This window comes from Gorilla gorilla, chromosome 11, assembly GCF_029281585.2.
Source record: "Gorilla gorilla gorilla isolate KB3781 chromosome 11, NHGRI_mGorGor1-v2.1_pri, whole genome shotgun sequence".
Taxonomy (NCBI): domain Eukaryota; kingdom Metazoa; phylum Chordata; class Mammalia; order Primates; family Hominidae; genus Gorilla; species Gorilla gorilla.
Window position 1 is genome coordinate 9,429,319 of NC_073235.2, and position 22,452 is coordinate 9,451,770.

Genomic DNA, 22,452 nt, shown 5'->3' on the forward strand with positions numbered 1-22,452 from the left:
GACTCTAATTTCTCTATCTGTAGAATAAATGGGTTAGACCAAATAACTCCTTTCTGCTTATAAATTTTCTAATTATATGACTGAGCTTACACCTGGAAAACAGTCTATCTCCTGTATAAATTAATGATAGAAATGAAAACCACCACGTTTCATGAAATTAACCACATAAATATCAACATCAACTGCTCAGAAGGACTTAAGTGCAAGTATCACAGGAATTCTGAAGCACAGAGAACTAAATATAAGAAATGTAACACTCTTCGTATTTTCAAAGAAGATTTTAATAATATATGTAAACACAGTAGCCTGTTCATAAGAAAAAAGAAAAGGGACGTCTTAGCATATTCAGGGTTCAACCAAAACTACTACTGGAATGTAAGTCAAAGTAATATTCACCTAACTGTCATAATTGGCATGAATAATTTTAAGTAAAACACTTTTATTTGATATTAAATGTGAACAATAAGCCAAAACAGAGAAAATTAATCAATTGATCATTTATTGAAACTGAAATAAAAATATATAATTATTGAAGCCTCTTATATACATAAACCAATCATTGCTTAAATGAGCTGACATACTAGCTCCATAGTTTTATGTCACTAAGGAACTCTTTTGAACACAATAAAGAAACCAGAATTGAGCACAAAGAATGATGAACTGGGAAGTTCATGGCTTTCTATCTACTAATTAGGAGTACAATCATTCAGTCAAACAGCCACTCAACAAACATTTAGCATACAGCTTCTGGATACCAGGTACTGGTGTAGGTGCTAGAGCAACAAGGAAATAGTCCCTGCATTCAGTGAGCTCACAGGCAAGTAAACAAGTAAGTATAAAGACTGCATGACTGATTGGGAGTGGTGGTTCATGCCTGTAATCCCAGCACTTTGGGAGGCCATCATGGGCAGATCACGAGGTCAAGAGATCGAGACCATCCTGGCCAACATAGTGAAACCCCGTCTCTACTAAAAATACAAAAATTAGCTGGGCACGGTGGTGCACGCCTGTAGTTACTTGGGAGGCTGAGGCAAGAGAATCAGTTGAACCTGGAAGGCAAAGGTTGCAGTGAGCTGAGATCACACCACTGCACTCCAGCCTGGTGACAGAGTGAGACTCTGTCTCAAAAAAAAAAAAAAAAAAAAGACTCCATGATAAATGTGTATCTACAAAGGGCACAAAGGAATGAGTAGCTAATCCCCAAAGCCATATGGAGCAGTCAGTATAAGCTTCAGGAAAAGAAACTGAAGTAAAAAGCTAACCTGAATCTGAAAAAAATGAGTAGGTATTTTCCAAGCACGTTTCAGGGGAAAAGTTGCAGGATGCAGAAGTCCTCCCAAGTACAAAAAGAGAATGAACTCTGGACAACTGGCAATTTATGGCACACAGGAATCAGTAAATGTAGGGATGAGAGGCACACAGAAACATGGGCAAAAACAGGAATTTTGACTTTATTCCATAAATCATGGAAAGCCACCAATGGGTTTTAAGTAATAAAATACTAAGACCAGGTTTGCATTTTAGAAAGATCAATTTGATTTCAGTGAGGAGGTCCAAAAATGAGAGCAGCAAGGCCAGATAGAAGTCCTGCTGCAACTAGCTATGGTTAGAGATGCAGACCAAAACTAAGGTGAAATCATTTAGAAGAAAGAACGTGGATATAAGAGCCATTGGTTTGGCCTCTCCACATCATTTTTCTAATTTTATTTTCATTTATTTATTTATTTATTTTTTGAGACAGAGTCTCGCTCTGTCACCCAGGCTGGAGTGCAGTGGCGTGATCTTGGCTCACTGCAAGTTCTGCCTCCCGGGTTCACACTATTCTCCTGCCTCAGCCTCCCGAGTAGCTGGGACTACAGGCACGCGCCACCACGCCCAGCTAATTTTTTCTATTTTTTAGTAGAGATGGGGTTTCACCTTGTTAGCCAGGATGGTCTCGATCTCCTGACCTCGTGATCCACCCACCTCGGCCTCCCAATGTGCTGGGATTACAGGCTTGAGCCACCATGCCCAGCTGGCCTCTCCACATCTTTACTGTTATACTGATAACATGGGGATGAAAATAAATATTATTTGTATTTAAACTATTATTGTTATGTGAAAATTAAACAAATAACATACTATGATAACATCGGAGGTTCAAGAAATATTAAGTCTTGAAAATAGGAAAGATGAAAGGAAGGAAACAGGGAGTGGGGAGGAAAGTAGGAGAAAGGAGAGAATATAGGAATGAGAGAGGAGGAAAATAATAAGAAAGAAGTAGAAAGCTAGGTACGGTGGCTCATGACTGTAATCCCAGCGCTTTGGGAGGCCGAGTCAGGCAGATCACAAGGTCAGGAGTTCAAGACCAGCCTGGCCAATATGGTGAAACCTTGTCTCCACTAAAAATACAAAAATTAGCTGGGTGTGGTGGCAGGCACCTATAGTCCCAGCTACTCGGGAGGCTGAGGCAGGAGAATCACTTGACCCTGGGAGGCAGAGGTTGCAGTGAGCTGAGATCACACCACTGCACTCCAGCCTGGGTGACAGAGAAAGATGCTGTCTCAAAAAAAAAAAAAAAGAAAGAAAAAAAAAAAAGAAAGAAGTAGAAAAAGATATAGTATTTCTTAATCAGCAGAAGCTACTCTTATTTTTCAATACTCTACCTTTCTAATGTATCACTGACAAGGAAAGGTCTTGAATAATTGACTGAAGTCAGAATAGGTAAGGCACTCTACCTGTGGATACATGAGAGGCCTTAAAAAGTTCATGGAAAATGTATATTATGAAAAAAACTATGCAAAGGTTTCAATTTTGGCAGCAAAATAAACTCATACTAATTTATTATAGCATGTTTGAACAGGATCTAGTTTGAGACAGTAAGAAGGAGTAGACATTAGTTTGAAAAGAGCCCCTAGCAGAGCAATGTAAATTCTGCTAAAATTGAAGCAAGAACAAACATTAGATTATGATGAAGCTTGAGTGAAAGAATGGTGAAATCACTGATGCTTTACAAGAAGCTTGAGGGGACAATGCACCAAAGAAATCAGTAGTTCACAAGCGGACAGCTTTTTTAAAGAAGAAACGAGATGATGTGGAAGATGAAGTCCACAGGGACAGATCATCCATATCAATTTGCAAGGAAAAAAATTAATCTTGTTTGTGCCCTAATTGAAGAGGACTGATAATCAACAGCACAAACAATAGCCAACATCATAGACATCTTAATTGGTTCAGCTTACACAGTTCTGACTAAAAAATTAAAGTTGAACCAACTTTCCACTGCATGGGTGCCAAAAGTGTTGTGCTCAGATCAGCTGCAGACAAGAGGAGAGCTCTCAATGGAAATTTTAAAGAACTAGGGTCAAGATCCTGAAGGATTTCTTTGAAGAATTGTAACAGAAGATAAAACATGGCTTTCCCAGTATGATCCTGAGGGCAAAACACAATCAAAGCAATGGCTACCAAAGGTGGAAGTGGTCCAGTCAAAGCTAAAGGGGATCACTCAAGAGCAAAGGTCACGGCAACAGTTTTTTGGGGACATTCCAGGCATTTTGCTTGTTGACTTTGTGGAAGGTCAAAGAACAATAATATCTGCATATCATGAGAGTGTTTTGAATAAGTTAGCCAAAGTTTTAGGGCAAAATACCTGGGAAAGCTTTAGCAGACAGTCCTCTAACACCACAATGTTTCTGCTCATTCCTGTCATCAAGCAAAGGCAATTTTGTGAGAGTCTCAATGGGAAATTGTCAGGCATCCACCTTACAGCTCTGATTTGGCTCCTTCTGACTTCTTTTTGTTTCCCAATCTCAACAAATGTGGAAAGGGCACCCATTTTTCTTAAGTTAATAATGTATAAGAGACTGCATTGACATTGTTAAGTTCCCAGGACCATCAGTTCTTTAGGGATGAAAACCGAAGATCACATTTTCAATGTTTATCTTTTAACTTCATTTTTCCACAAACTTTTTGAAGTTTCTCCATACAAATGTCTCCATACAAATGAGCACTTGCAAAATAAGCAGAGAGTCTCATTCAATGGACAGAAAGTTCTGTGCCATCTAAAAATTATCTTAAGCAAGTTCAATGTGTAGCAACAGACTGTATTGATAAATATCAGTTAGGTTGACTTCTGCAATGACCATGATGGAGTAACAAGAACTAGACTTTCTCTCCCTCCTGAAACAACCAAAAAAATGGCCAAAATGTATGCCACAAAAGTTTGCAAGACCCTGTAAAGTCAGTCTCAAACAAGGTGAGCCTATCAACTGCCCTAATTTATGCCTGGAGAAAGTTTTCCAGCCCACTACTGCAGGAGAAAAGCCCAAGAGGAGCCCATCGTTCTCCCTGAGCTGAGGGGACAGAGCTGAGAGTCCACAGAAACCATGTTGACATGAGCTCTCAGGACAAGGTTTCCGAGAAGAAGGGGCTGCACAGAAAGAGAACTCCAGAGCTCTGCAAAGGGTCCCCCTAAAGTACATAGCTAAGTAATTGTTAGGACAGGCCTAGAGAAAAGTACCTACGGTTGGGGAAACAACACCCAGATAAGATGAAAAGTAACAGTACACATGCTCACCAAGGTCCAGTAATAGTGCTTATTTTATCAGCCAAACCAGAAACACCTCAAGATTCCCAGGGATACCCAGAAGGATCTTGCCTCACTAGTTGGGAGTGATTAGCTCTAAAATGAGAACTGGTCTGATCCCACCTAATGAATTTTTAAAGCAAGACCAAAAAGAGTCAAACTCTTTCCAACTAAACTTAAATACATACCAATACAAAGATCAAGAATATTTATATATACTTCCAGCACTCAATAAGATAAAAGTCACCATATCTGACATCCAGACACAGTTTAGCAGAGACACAACAGTAACAACAAAAGACAGAAGAACGTGGCTCATAATAAGGAGAAAAATCACTGAGTCAGAACTGATCCAGAGTAAATCAAGGTGCCAGAGTTATCAGTTAAGAACATTCAAATGCTTATTGAAACAGTATTCTATATGTTCTAAAATAGAGACATGCAAGATACACTAAAGGAGGCTGGGTGCAGTGGCTCACGCCTGTAATCTCAGCATTTTGCGAGGCCGAGGCAGGTGGATCACGAAGTCAGGAGTTCAGGACCAGCCTGACCAATATGGTGAAATCCCATCTCTACTAAAAATACAAAAATTAGCGGGGCATAGTAGCATGCGGCTGTAGTCCCAGCTACATGGTAGGCTGATAGCACATTAGTCATTAAAGAAGAAAAGATAGACACCTCTCAAAATAAAATAGAGAGAGAAAATAAATTTTTAAAAAACATGAACAGAGCAATAGTAGACAGTAAATTTCAAGTAACTGAATTTACGTGTAATCTCAGTTCCCAAAGGAGAGGAGAGGGAAGATGTGAAAACATTTGGGACTTTGAGTCAGGCAAAGCTTTCTTTGATATGACCCCACAGCATGATTTATATAATAATATATTGATAAGAAGAACTCATCCAATTTAAAAAAAAGAATCTGCTCTTCAAAAGAATCTATTAAGAGACTGAAAAGACAAGCTGCAGGCTGGGAGAAAATATTTGCAATTCATAAATCTGATGAAAGGCTTGCATCAAAAATATATTTTAAAAGCTCAAAATTTAATAATGAAAAACAAACAACCCCATTTAAAACTTGGGTGAAAGACTGGAACACACATTTCAAAGTAGACATTTGTTTGGTAAATAAGCACATATGCTCAACATAATTAATGCTTAGGGCAATGCAAATTAAAACCAAAATGAGACGCCACTATCTATTTTTAAATAGCTAAGATTAGCATGACTGATAACAGCCAAGCACTGGCTTGGATGTGGAGAAGCTGAAACTCTCATACACTGCTGATGGGAATACAAAAAAGTGTAACCTTTGAAAAACAGTTTAAGAGTCCCTTAAAAAGTTAAACATACTTCTGCCGTAAGACTCAGCCATTGCACTCCTGGGTATTTACCCAAGAGAGATAAAAGTAGGTGTTCATATAATGATATCAACACAAATGTTCATAGCACATGTATTCATAATAGCCCAAACTAGAAACAGTCTAAATATCAATCAATACATTAATGAATTAACTTGCTTTATCCGAATTAATTATGGATACATACTATAACATGAATGAATCTCAAAATAACTATACTAAGTGAAACAAGGCAGACTCTAGAGGTAAAACATGCAGAGAAAAAAACATAAAATGTCAGACAAAAAAGTGCATAGTGTAAAATTTTATTTATATACATTTTTTGACTGTATAAATTACTGTCCAGTGACAGAAAGCAGTTTGGTGGTTTTTAAGGGCCAGGAATGAGGGGCCAGAGAAATGTATTATAAAGAGGCATCAGGAAACTGGAGGTGAAGTATATTTCCATCACCTCGATTGTGTGCTGATGGTTTCTAAACTTTCAATATTTTTAGTTTATTATATGTTATACAAAATAAAGCTTGTAATAAAAATCAAAAGATTGAGCCATCCTTATTTTCTCTATAAAAGAGCAGAATTCTCCTTTTAGAGATTTGGAAAGATTATTAAAAGGTAAGTTACAAAATACAGTACCTGACACGTATAAAATATTAAATAAATACTAGCCATGCTTAATTATTTTGTTTTAAGTCTATATGAGTCAAGTTTTAGTAGAAATATGGGCTAGAAAAAAAAAACAGAAAGCGGGACTCTGTGATCTGACTTGGGCTTATAGAACAGACTGCACTAGTTTGTTCTCATGCTGCTAATAAAGTCATACCCAAGACCGGGTAATTTAGAAAGGAAAGAGGTTTAAGGAACTCACAATTCCACATGGCTGGGGAGGCCTCATAGTCACGGCAGAAGGCAAAAAAGAAGCAAAGGCACATCTTAAATGGTAGCAGAGAAGAAAGCTTGTGTAGGGAAACTCCCATTTTAAAAGCATCAGATCTCGTGAGACTTATTCGCTACCAGGAGAACAGTAGGGGGAACCCGCCCCTATGATTCAATGATCTCCACCTGACTCCATCCTTGACATGCGGGGATAATTACAATCAAGGTGAGATTCGGGTGGAGACACAGCCGAATCATATCAATGACTAATGAGAGTTATGTCCAGAACCTAATGAAAACCTGTCTGAGGCCACATTCCCTGTAAAGCAGATTTGAGATAGAGATTTGTGTAGAGAACATTTAACTGGGTAAAATCCTAGGAGCCAACAACTGTGGCGAAAAAGCTGAATTGGACAAAGGGAGTTGAGATGTGAGGCAGTCACAACAAATACCTCAGCTAATCTCAAGGGGGAGCTGAGAAGCAGGGGTGACCCTTCAGAGTTGCCCTAAATTGAGGCAGGAGTATGGAGTTTTAATACCTTTCACTGGCCATTCTTCAGATACGAGTTGTCCCCAAGGATGGACATCAGCTAGACAAGTTATTAATTAGATCTCCTGAGAATAAATTCTAGAGAGAATCAGCTGAGAGGCATGATTTGCCAACACTCCCAATAACTGGGCAAACTTCAGTTTTGAGGGAGGATTTGGGTCACACACAAAAGTCTCCACAACCAATTATTCATGGGAAATTCTATGTAGGCAGAGCTATTTCATGGCCAGTTAATCAAAACTACATAATCTATTTGGTTAAGCAAAAGAAATTAAAAAGATAAAATAAAACCTATATATTAACACTCAAAAGTTTTTAATGCATTTCCCTTGCATTTCATATGTTTTGCCTTTCATTTCATATGTTTTGCCTTGCATTTGTTTATTTGCTTTCAAGAACCTTTAGAGAACAATAATTACTAATATAATATGGAGTAGCACAGCATAGACGAGGGAAGCTAACTCTCTCCCTTTTCCCAGAACCTGGAACAGCTAAAGATCCTAAGCATTGTCAGCTTTGGTATCTGACATAGTTTGGATGTTTGTCCCCTTCAAATCTCACGTTAAAATGTGATCCCCAATGTTGGAGATAGATGCCTCTTGAATGGCTTGGTGCTGTCCTCTTGGTAATGAATGAGTTCTTACCCTGTGAGTTCATGCGATATCTGGTTGTTTAAAAGAGACTGACACCTCCTCCCTGTCTCTCTTGCTTCCTCTCTCACCATGTGATATGCTGGTTTCCCTTCACCTTCCACCATGATTGGAAGGTTCCTGAGGCCCTCCCTGGAAGCAGGTGCCAGTACTATGCTTCACGTACAGCCTTCAGAACAAGGAGCCAAATAAACCTCATTTCTTTATTAATTACCCAACCTCAGGTATTTCTTTATAACAATGCAAATGGGCTAACAGAGTATCATTCATGGACAGCGAGTGTATTAGTCAATTTTCATGCTGCTGATAAAGACATACCCAAGACTGGGTCATTTATAAAGAAAAAGAGGTTTAATGAATTCACATATCTGCACCGCTAGCTGTATAAATATGGAAATATCTTCACTGCTACCTGTACAAGTATGGAAATATCTACAGCGCTACCTGTATAAACATGGAAATATCTACACCGCTATCTGTATAAACATGGAAATATCTACACCGCTATCTCTAAACATGGAAATATCTACAGCGCTATCCGTATGAACATGGAAATATCTACACCGCTATCTGTATAAACAAGGAAATAACTACACCACCATCTCTATAAACATGGATATATCTACAGGGCCATCTGTATAAACATGGAAATAACTACACCGCTATCTGTATATACATGGAAATATATACACCGCTATCTCTATAAACATGGAAATATCTACACCGTTATCTATATAAACATGGAAATAACTACACCTCTATCTCTATAAACATGGAAATATCTACACTGCTATCTGCATAAACATGGAAATATCTAAACCGCTACCTGTAAAACAGGGAAATATCTACACCGCTATCTCTATAAACATAGAAACATCTACACTGCTATCTTTATAAACATTGAAATACCTACACCGCTATTTGTATAAACATGGAAATATCTACAACGCTATCTCTATAAACATGGAAATAACTACACCGCTATCTCTATAAACGTGGAAATATCTACACCACCATCTGTATGAACATGGAATTATCTACAACGTCATCTGTATGAACATTGAAATATCTTCACCGCTATCTGTATAAACATGGAAATATCTACACCGCTATCTGTATATACATGGAAATATCAACACCGCTATCTCTATCAACATGGAAATATCTACACCGCTATCTCTATAAACATGGAAATACCTACACCGCCATCTGTATCGACATGAAAATATCTACACCGCCATCTGTATAAACATGGAAATATCTACACTGCTATCTGTATTAAGATGGAAATAACTACACCGCCATCGATATAAACATGGAAATATCTACACCGCCATCTGTATGAACATGGAAATATCTACAGGGCAATTTCTATAAAGATGGAAATTTCTACACCGCAATCTGTTTAAACATGGAAATATCTACACCTCTATCTGTATTAAGATGGAAATATCTACACTGCCATCTCTATAAAGATGGAAATATCTACACCGCCATCTGTATGAACATGGAAATATCTACACCGCTATCTGAATATACATGGAAATATCTACACCGCTATCTCTATAAACATGGAAATATCTAAACAGCTACCTGTAAAACAGGGAAATATCTACACCGCTATCTCTATAAACATTGAAATATCTACACTGCAATCTTTATAAACATTGAAATACCTACAATGCTATTTGTATAAACATGGAAATATCTACAACGCTATCTCTATAAACAGGGAAATAACTACACCGCTATCTCTATAAACGTGGAAATATCTACACCGCCAACTGTATGAACATGGAAATATCTACAACGCCATCTGTATGAACATTGAAATATCTACACCGCTATCTGTATAAACATGGAAATATCTACACCGCTATCTGTATATACATGGAAATATCTACACCGCTATCTCCATCAACTTGGAAATATCTACACCGCTCTCTCTATAAACATGGAAATACCTACACCGCCATCTGTATCGACATGAAAATATCTACACCGCCATCTGCATAAACATAGAAATATCTACACCGCTATCTGTATTAAGATGGAAATATCTACACCGCCATCTATATAAACATGGAAATATCTACACCGCCATCTGTATTAATATGGAAATATCTACAGCGCAATCTCTATAAAGATGGAAATATCTACACCGCCATCTGTTTAAACATGGAAATATCTACACCTCTATCTGTATTAAGATGGAAATATCTACACTGCCACCTCTATAAAGATGGAAATATCTACAACGCCATCCCTATGAACATGGAAATATCTACACCGCCATCTGTATAAACATGGAAATATCTACACAGCTATCTGTAAAAACATGGAAATATCTAGAGCGTAATTTGTATAAACATGGAAAAACCTGACCCGCTATGTGTATTAACATGGAAATATCTACACCGCCATCTGTGTGAACGTGGAAATATCTACACCGCCAACTCTGTAAACATGGAAATATCTACACCGCCATCTGTAGGAACATGGAAATATCTACAACGCTATCTCTATAAACATGGAAATGTCTACAACGCCATCTGTATATACATGGAAATACGTACACCGCTATCTGGATAAACATGGAAATATCTACACCGCTATATTTATAAACACGGAAATATCTACACCGCAATTTGTATGCACATGGAAATATCTACAGCACCATCTGTAGGAACATAGAAATGTCTAAACCGCTATCTCTATAAACTTGGAAATACCTACACCGCTATCTGTATAAACATGGAAATATCTACACCACAATCTCTATAAACGTGGAAATGTCTACACCGATATCTGTATAAACAAGGAAATACATACAAAGCTATTTGTATAAACATGGAAATATCTACTCCGCTATCTGTGTAAACATGGAAATATCTACACCGCTATCAGTATAAACATGGAAATATCTACAATGCTACCTGTATAAACATGGAAATATCTACACCGCTGTCTGTGTAAACATGGAAATATCTACACCGCTATCTCTTAAAACATGGAAATATCTACAACGTAATGTGTACAAACATGGAAATACCTACACCGCTGTCTGTATAAACATGGAAATATCTACACCGCCATCTGTAGGAACATGTACATATATAAACCGCCAACTGTATAAACATGGAAATATCTACACCGCCATCTGTAGGAATATGGAAATATCTACACCGCTTTCTCTATAAACAAGGAAATATCTTCACCGCCATCTGTATAAATATGGAAATATGTACACTGCTATCTGGATAAACATGGAAATATCTACACTGCTATATCTATAAACATGGAAATATCTACACCGCCATCAGTATGAACATGGAAATATCTACACCGATATCTGAATAAACATGGAAATATCTACAACGCTATCTGTGTAAACATGGAAATATCTACACCGCTATCTTTTAAAACATGGAAATATCTAAACCGCTACCTTTATAAACATCGAAATATCTACACTGCTATCTGCATAAAAGTGGAAATATCTACACCGCTATCCGCATAAACTTCGAAATATCTACACCGCTGTCTGTGTAATCATGGAAATATCTACACCACCAACTGGGGGAAAATGGAAATATCTACACCGTTCTCTCTATAAACATGCAAATATCTACCCAGCCATCTGTAGAAACATGGAAATATCTACATCGCGATCTGTATAAACATGGAAATATTTACACTGATATCTCTATAAATATGGAAATATCTACAAAGCTATCTGTATAAACATGGAAATATCTACACCGCTATCTGTGTAAACATGGAAATATCTACACCGCTCTCTGTGTAAACATGGAAATATCTACACTGCTATTTCTTAAAACTTGGAAATATCTACACCGTTATGTGTATAAAGATGGAAATATCTACACTGCTATCTGTATAAACATGGAAATATCTACACCGCCATCTGTATGAATATGGAAATATCTACACCGCCAACTCTATAAACATGGAAATATCTACACCGCCATCTGTAGGAAGATGGAAATATCTACACCGCTATCTCTATAAACATGGAAATATCTACACCGCTTTCTGTGTAAACATGGAAATATCTACACCTCCAACTGTAGGAACATGGAAATATCTACACCGCTATCTCTATAAACGTTGAAATATCTACAGAACTATGTGTATAAACATGGAAATAAATACACCGCTATCTGTATAAACTTGGAAATATCTACACCGCCATCTGTGTAAACATGGAAATATCTACACCACTATCTGTATAAACATGGAAATATCTACACCGCTATCTGTATAAACATGGAAATATCTACACCGCTATCCGTATAAACATGCAAATATCTACACAGCCTTGTGTATAAACAAGGAAATATCTACACCGCTATCTGTATAAACAAGGAAATATCTACAGGGCCATCTGTATAAACATGGAAATAACTACACTGCTATCGGTATATACATGGAAATGTCTACACCGCTATCTCTATAAACATGGATATATCTACACCGTTATCTGTATAAACATGGAAATCACTACACCGCTATCTCTATAAACATGGAAATATCTACACTGCTATCTGCATAAACACGGAAGTATCTAAACCGCTACCTGTAAAACAGGGAAATATCTACACCGCTATCTCTATAAACATGGAAATATCTACACCGCTATCTGTATAAACATAGAAATATCTACACCGCTATCTGTATAAAGATAGAAACATCTACATCACTATCTGAATAAACATGGAAATATCTACAAAGCCATCTTTATAAACATGGAAATATCTACACTGCCATCTCTATAAACATAGAAATACCTACAACGCCATCTGTATGAACATGGAAATATCTACACAGCCATCTGTATAAACATGGAAATACATACACCGCCATATGTATGAAGATGGAAATAGCTACACCGCCATGTGTATAAAGATGGAAATATCTACACCGCTATCTTTATGAACATGGAAATATCTACACCGCCATCTGTATAAACAAAGAAATATCTATACCGCCATCTGTATACACATGGAAATATCTACACCGCTATCTGTATAAACATGGAAATATCTACACTGCTATCTGTATAAACATAGAAATATCTACACCACTATCTGTATAAAGATGGAAACATCTACATCGCTATCTGAATAAACATGGAAATATCTACACCGCCATCTTTATAAACATGGAAATATCTACACCGCCCTCTCTATAAACATAGAAATATCTACACTGCCATCGGTATGAACATGGAAATATCTACACTGCCATCTCCATAAAGATGGAAATGTCTACACAGCCATCTGTATAAACATGGAATTATCTACACCACCATCTGCATAAACATGGAAATATCTAAACCGCCATCAGTATGAACATGGAAATATGTACACCGCCATCTTTATACAGATGGAAATATCTACACTGCCATCTGTATAAACATGGAAATATCTACACCGCCATCTGTACAAAGATGGAAATTTCTACACCGTCATCTGAATAAACGTGGAAATATCTACACCACCATGTGTATGAACATGGAAATATCTACACCGCCATCTGTATGAACTAGGAAATACCTACACCGCCATCTGTATGAACATGGAAATATCTACACCGCCATCTGTATGAACATGCAAATATCTTCACCGCCATCTGTATGAACATGGAAATATCTACACCGCCATCTGTATGAACATGCAAATATCTTCACCGCCATCTGTAAGAACATGGAAATATCTACACTGTCATCTGTATGAACATGGAAATATCCACACTGCTATCTGTATGAACATAGAAATATCTAGTACGCTATCTCTATAAACATGGAAATGTCTACACCGCTATCTGTGTAAACAAGGAAATATCTACACTGCCATCTCTAAAAACATGGAAATATCTACACTTCCATCTGTATAAACAAGGAAATATCTACACAGCCATGTGTACATACATGGAAATATTTACTCCGCTATCCGTATAAACATGGAAATATCTACAGCGTTATCTATATAAACATGGAAATAACTACAACGCTATCTCTATAAACATGGATATATCTACACCGCTATCTGTATAAACATGGAAATATCTACACTGCTATCTGCAAAACAGAGAAATACCTACACCGCTATCTGAATAAGCATGGAAATATCTTCACCACCATCTTTATTAACATGGAAATATCTACACAGCCATCTGTATAAACATGGAAATACCTACACCGCTATGTGTATAAACATGGAAATATCTAGAACGCCTTCTTTATAAACATGGAAATATCTACACCGCCATCTCTATAAACATGGAAATATCTACACCGCCATGTGTATAAACATGGAAATATCTACACCGCTATCTGTATGAACATGGACATATCTACACCGCTTTCTGAATAAACATGGATATATCTACACAGCCTCTGTATAAACATGGAAATATCTACACCGCCATCTCTATAAACATGGAAATATCTACACCGCCATCTGTATGAACATGGAAATATCTACACCGGCAACTGTATGAACATGGAAATATCTACAACGCTATCAGTATGAACATGGAAATATCTACACCACTATCTGTATAAACGTGGAAGTATCTACACTGCTATCTGTGTAAACATGGAAATATCTACATCGCTGTCTGTTAAAACTTGAAAATATCTACACCGTTATGTGTGTAAACATGGAAATATCTTCACCGCCATCTGTATGAACATGGAGTTATCTACACTGCCATCTATATAGACATGGAAATTTCTACACCGCCATCTGTAGGAACATGGAAATATCTACACCACCATCTGAATGAACATGCAAATATCTTCACCGCCATCTGTATGAACATGGAAATATCTATACCACCATCTGTATGAATTTGGAAATATCTACACCGCTAACTGTATGAACATGGAAATATCTGCACCGCTATCTCTATGAACATGGAAATATCTACACCGCTATCTGTATAAAGAAGGAAATATCTACACTGCCATCTCTATAAACATGGAAATATCTTCACCTCCATTTGTATGAACATGGAAACATCTACATCGCCATGTGTATGAACATGGAAATATCTACACCGCTATCTGCATAAAAATTGAAATATCTACACTGATATCTCTAAAAAGATGGAAATATCTACACCGCTTTCTGTATAAACATGGAAATATCTACACAGCCATCTGTATAAACATGGAAATATCTACACCGCTCTCTGTGTAAACATGGAAATATCTACACCGATATCTCTGTAACCATGGAAACATCTACACCGATTTCTGTATAAACATGAAAATATCTACACCACTATCTGTGTGAACATGGAAATATCTACACCGTTATCTGTGTGAACATGGAAATATCTACACCGCTATCTCTATAAACATGGAAATATCCTCACCTCCATCGGTAAGAACATGGAAATATCTACACTGCCATCTGTATGAACATGGAAATATCTACACTGCTATCTCTCTAAACATGGAGATATCTACACCGCTATATGTATAAACATATAAAAATCTACACAGCCATCTGTAGGAATATGTAAATATCTACACCTTTATCTGTATACACATGGAATTATCTACAATGCTATCTGTATGAACATGGAAATATCTACACCGCTATATGTGCACACATGGAAATATCTACACCGCTATCTCCATAAACTTGGAAATGTCTACAACGCTATCCGTATAAACATGGAAATATCTACACAGCCATCTGTAGGAACATGTAAATATCTACCCCGTGATCTGTATACACATGGAAATATGTACACCGCTATCTGTATAAACATGAAATATCTACAGCGCTATCTGTGTAAACATGGAAATATCTACACCGCTATCTGTGTAAACATGGAATTATCTACACTGCTATCTGTATGAAGATGGAAATATCTACACAGCCATCTGTAGGAATATGTAAATATCTACACCGTTATCTATATACACATGGAATTATCTACATCGCTATCTGTATGAACATGGAAATATCTACACCGCTATCTGTGTAAACATGGAAATATCTACACCGCTATCCGTGTATACATGGAAATATCTACACCGCTTTCTCTATAAACATGGAAATATCTACACAGCCATCCATATAAACATGGAAATATCTACACTGCGATCTGTATAAACCTGGAAATATCTACACCGATATCTCTATAAACATGGAAATATCTTCACCGCTATCTGTATAAACATGGAAATATCTGCAACGTTATGTGTATAAACATGGAAATATCTACACCGCTATCTATATAAACATGGAAATAACTACAGTGCTCTGTGTATAAACATGGAAATATCTAGCCCGACATCTTTATAAACATGGCAATATCTACACCGCCAACTCAATATACATGGCAATATCTAAACCGCCACCTCTATGAACATTTAAATATGTACACCGCCATCTCTATAAAGATTTAAATATGTACACCGCCATCAGTATGAACTTAGAAATATCTACACTGCTATGTGTATAAACGTGGAAATATCTACTCCGCTATCTCTATATACATGGCAATATCTACACCACTATCTGTATAAACATGGAAATATCTACACTGATATCCCTATAAAGATGGAAATACCTACACCGCTATGTGTATAAAGATGGAAATATCTACACTGCTATCTCTATAAACATGGAAATATCTACACCGATATCCCTATAAACATGGAAATATCTACACCACTATGTGTATAAAGATGGAAATATCTACACCGCTGTCTGTGTAAACATGGAAATATCTACACCGCTATCTGTGTAAACATGGAAATATCTACACCGCTATCTCCACAAACATGGAAATATCTTCACTGCCATCTCTATAAACGTGGAAATATCTACACAGCCATCTGCATAAAGATGGAAATATCTACAACGCCATCAGTATAAACATGGAAATATCTACACCGCCATCTGTATGAACATGGAAATATCTACACAGCCATCTGTATGAACATGGAAATATCTACACCGCCATCTGTATGAACATGCAAATATCTTCACTGCCACCTGTATGAAGATGGAAATATCAACAACGCCATCTGAATGAACATGGAAATATCTACACTGATATCTGTATAAACTTGGAAATATCTACACCGCTATCTCTACATACATGGACATATCTACAGCATTATCTGTATAAGCATGGAAATAACTTCACCGCTATCCCTATAAACATGAATACATCTACACCGTTATCTGTATAAACATGGAAATATCTACACCGCTATCCGTGAAACTGGGAAATATCCACACCGCTATCTCTATAAACACGGAAATATCTACACTGCTATCTGTATAAACATGGAAATATCTACATCGCTATCTGTATAAAGATGGAGATATCTACACAGCCATCTGTAGGAACATGTAAATATCTACACCGTTATCTGTATACACATGAAAATATCTACACCGCTATCTGTATAAAGATGGAAATATCTACTCCGCTATCTGTATACACATGGAAATATCTACACCGCTATCTGTATAAAGATGGAAATATCTACTCCGCTATCTGTGTAAACATGGAAATATCTACAATGATATCTGTGAAAACATGGAAATATGTACACCGCTATCTCTATAAACATGCAAATACGTACACCGCCATCTGTATGAACATGGAAATATCTACACCGTCATCTGTAGGAACATGGAAATATCTACACCGCTATCTACACCGCCCTCTGTATGAACATGGAAATATCTACACTACACTCTTTAGGAACATGGAAATATCTACACCGCCATCTGTATGAACATGGAAATACCTACACTGCCATCTCTATAAAGATGGAATTATCTACACCGCTCTCTATATAAACATGGAAATATCTTCACCGCCATCTCTATAAACATGGAAATATCTACTCCGCCATCTGTATGAAAATGGAAATATCTACACAGCCATTTGTATAAAGATGGAAATATCTACTCAACTATCTGTATGAACATGGAAATATCTACACGCTATCTGTATAAACATGGAAATATCTACACCGCTATCTGAATAAACTTGGAAATATCTACACCGCAATCTCTTTAAACATGGAAATAAGTAAAGCGCAATGTGTAAACATGGAAATATCTAGAACGCCATCTTTATAAACATGGAAATATCTAAACCGCCATATGTATGAACATGGAAATATCTACACCGCCACCTCTATAAACATGGAAATATCCACACTGCTATCTGTTTGAACATGGAAATATCTACACCGCTATCTGTATAAACATGGAAATATCTACACGGCTATCTCTATAAACTTGGCAATATCTACACCGCTATCTCTATAAACATGGAAATATCTACAATGCTCTCTATAAACTTGGAAATAACTACAATACTATCTCTATAAACGTGGAAATATGCGGACCGCCATCTCTATAATCATGGTAATATCTACACCACCATCGGTATAAACATGGAAATATCTACACCGCCATCTGTATAAACATGGAAATATCTACAACGCCATCTGTTTGAACATGGAAATATGTACAAAGCCATCTGTATGAACATGGAAATATCTACACCGCCATCTCTATAAACATGGAAATATCTACAGCGTTATCTGTATAAACATGGAAATAACCACACAGCTATCACTATAAACATGAATATATCTAAACCGCTATCTGTATAAACATGGAAATATCTACACCGCTATCCGTGAAACTGGGAAATATCCACACCGCTATCTCTATAAACACGGAAATATCTACACCACTATCTCTACAATCATGGAAATACCTACAACACTACCTCTATAAACATGGAAATATCTAGAGAGCAATGTGTATGAACATGGAAATATGTACACCGCTATCTCTATAAACATGGAAATATCTACACCGCCATCTGTATGAACATGGAAATATCTACCCGCCATCTGTATAAACACAGAAATATTTATACCGCCATCTCTATACACATGAAAATATCTACACCGCTATCTGTTTAAACATGGAAATATCTACACCGCTATCTGTATGAACATGGAAATATCTACAACGCTATCTGTATAAACATGGAAATATCTACACCGCTATCTGTATAAAGATGTAAATATCTACACCGCTATCTTCATAAACATTGGAATATCTACACCGCCATCTGTATGAACATGGAAATATCTACACAGCCATCTGTATGAACATGGAAATATCTACACCGCCATCTGTATGAACATGCAAATATCTTCACTGCCACCTGTATGAAGATGGAAATATCAACAACGCCATCTGTATGAACATGGAAATTTCTACACTGATATCTGAATGAACTTCGAAATATCTACACCGCTATCTCTATAAACATGGACATATCTACAGCGTTATCTGAATAAGCATGGAAATAACTACACGGCTATCTCTATAAACATGAATATATCAACACCGTTATCTGTATAAACATGGAAATATCTACACTGCTATCCGTGAAACTGGGAAATATCCACACCGCTATCTCTATAAACACGGAAATATCTACACTGCTATCTGTATAAACATGGAAATATCTACACCGCTATCTGTATAACGAAGTAAATATCTACACCGCTATCTTCATAAACATGGAAATATCTACACCGCCATCTTAATAAACATGGAAATATCTACACTGCAATCTGTATGAACATGGAAATATCTACACTGCCATCTCTATAAACATGGAAATATCTACACCGTTCTCTGTATAACCATCGAAATATCTACACTGCTATCTGTCTAAACATGGAAATATCTACACTGCTATCTGTGTAAACATGGAAATATCTACACAGCTATCTCTAAAAACATGGAAATATATACACCCCTATCTGTTTAAATATGGAAATATCTACACCGCAATGTCTATGAACATGGAAATATCTACACAGCCAACTGTATGAACATGGAAATGTCTAAACCGCCAGCTGTATAAACATGGAAATATCTACAATGCTATCTGCATAAAAGTCGAAATATCTCCACCGCTATCTGCATAAACTTGGAAATATCTACACCACTATCTGTGTAAACATTGAAATGGCTACACCACCAATTATAGGAACACGGAAATATCTACACAGCTATCTCTATAAGCATGGAAATATCTACAAAGCTATCTGTATAAAGATGGAAATATCTACACAGCCATCTGTAGGAACATGTAAATATCTACACCGTTATCTGTATACACATGGAAATATCTACACCGCTATCTGTATAAAGATGGAAATATCTACTCCGCTATATGTGTAAACATGGAATTATCTACACTGCTATCTGTGTAAACATGGAAATATGTACACCGCTATCTCCATAAACATGGAAATACGTACACCACCATCTGTATGAACATGGAAATATCTACACCGTAATCTGTATGAACATGGAAATATCTACACCGACATCTGTAGGAACATGGAAATATCTACACCGCTATCTGAATGAACATGGAAATATCTACACCGCTATCTGTATGAACATGGAAATATCTTCACCGTCATCAGTATGAACATGGATATATCTACACAGCCATCTGGATGAACATGGAAATATCTACACAGCCATCTGGATGAACATGGAAATATCTACACCGATATCTGTATGAACATGGAAATAGCTACACCGCTATCTGTATGAACATGGAAATATCTACACCAATATCTGTATGAACATGGAAATATCTACACCGCTATCTGAATGAACATGGAAATATCTACACCGCTATCTGTATGAACATGGAAATATCTTCACCGTCATCAGTATGAACATGGATATATCTACACAGCCATCTGGATGAACATGGAAATATCTACACAGCCATCTGGATGAACATGGAAATATCTACACCGATATCTGTATGAACATGGAAATAGCTACACCGCTATCTGTATGAACATGGAAATATCTACACCAATATCTGTATGAACATGGAAATATCTACACCGCTATCTGTACGAACATGGAAATATCTTCACCGCCATCTGTATGAACATGGATATATCTACACAGCCATCTGGATGAACATGGAAATATCTACACCGCTATCTGTATGAACATGGAAATATCTACACCGCTATCTGTTTGAACATGGAAATATCTACACCGCTATCTGCATGAAAATGGAAATATCTACACAGCTATTTCCATATACATGGAAATATCTACAAAGCTATGTCTTTACACATGGAAATAACGACACCACTATCTCTATAAACATGGAAATATCTACACCGCCATCTGTATGAGCATGGAAATATCTGCACCGTAATCTGTATGAACATATAAATATCTACACCGCCATCTGTATTAAGATGGAGATATCTACACCGCTATCTGTATAAACTTGGAAATATCTACACCGCTATCTGTATAAACATGGAAATATCTAAACCGCTACCTGTATAAACATGGAAATATCAGCACAGCTATCTGTATGAACAAGGAAATATCAGCCCCTCTATCTGTATGAACATGGAAATATCTACACCACTATCTGTATGAACATGGAAATATCTACACCGCTATCTGTATGAACATGGAATTATCTTCACCGCCATCTGTATGAACATGGATATGTCTACACAGCCATCTGGATGAACATGGAAATATCTACACCGCTATCTGTATGAACATGGAAATAGGTACACCGCTATCTGTATGAACATGGAAATATCTACACCACTATCTGTATGAACATGGAAATATCTACACCGCTATCTGTAGGAACATGGAAATATATTCACCGCCATCTGTATGAACATGGACATATCTACACAGCCATCTGGATGAACATTGAAATATCTACACCACTATCTGTATAAACATGGAAATATCTACACCGCTATCTGTATAAACATGGAAATATTTACACCGCTACCTGTATAAACATGGAAATATAAGTACCGCTATCTGTATGAACAAAGAAATATCTACACCGCTATCTGTATGAACATAGAAATATCTACACCGCTATCTGTATGAGCATGGAAATAGCTACACCGCTATCTGTATGAACATGGAAATATCTACAGCACTATCTGTATGAACATGGAAATATCTACACCGCTATCTGAATGAACATGGATATATCTACAAAGCCATCTGGATGAACATGGAAATATCTACACCGCTATCTGTATGAACATGGAAATATCTACACCGCTATCTGTGTAAACATGCATACACCTTCACCGCTATCTGTATAAACATGGAAATAACTACACCGCTATCTGTATGAACATGGAAATATCTACACCGCTATCTGTTTGAACATGGAAATATCTAAACCGCTATCTGCATGAAAATGGAAATATCTACACAGCTATCTGCATATACATGGAAATATCTACACAGCTATCTCTTTACACATGGAAATAACTACACCGCTATCTGTATGAACATGGAAATATCTACACCGGCATC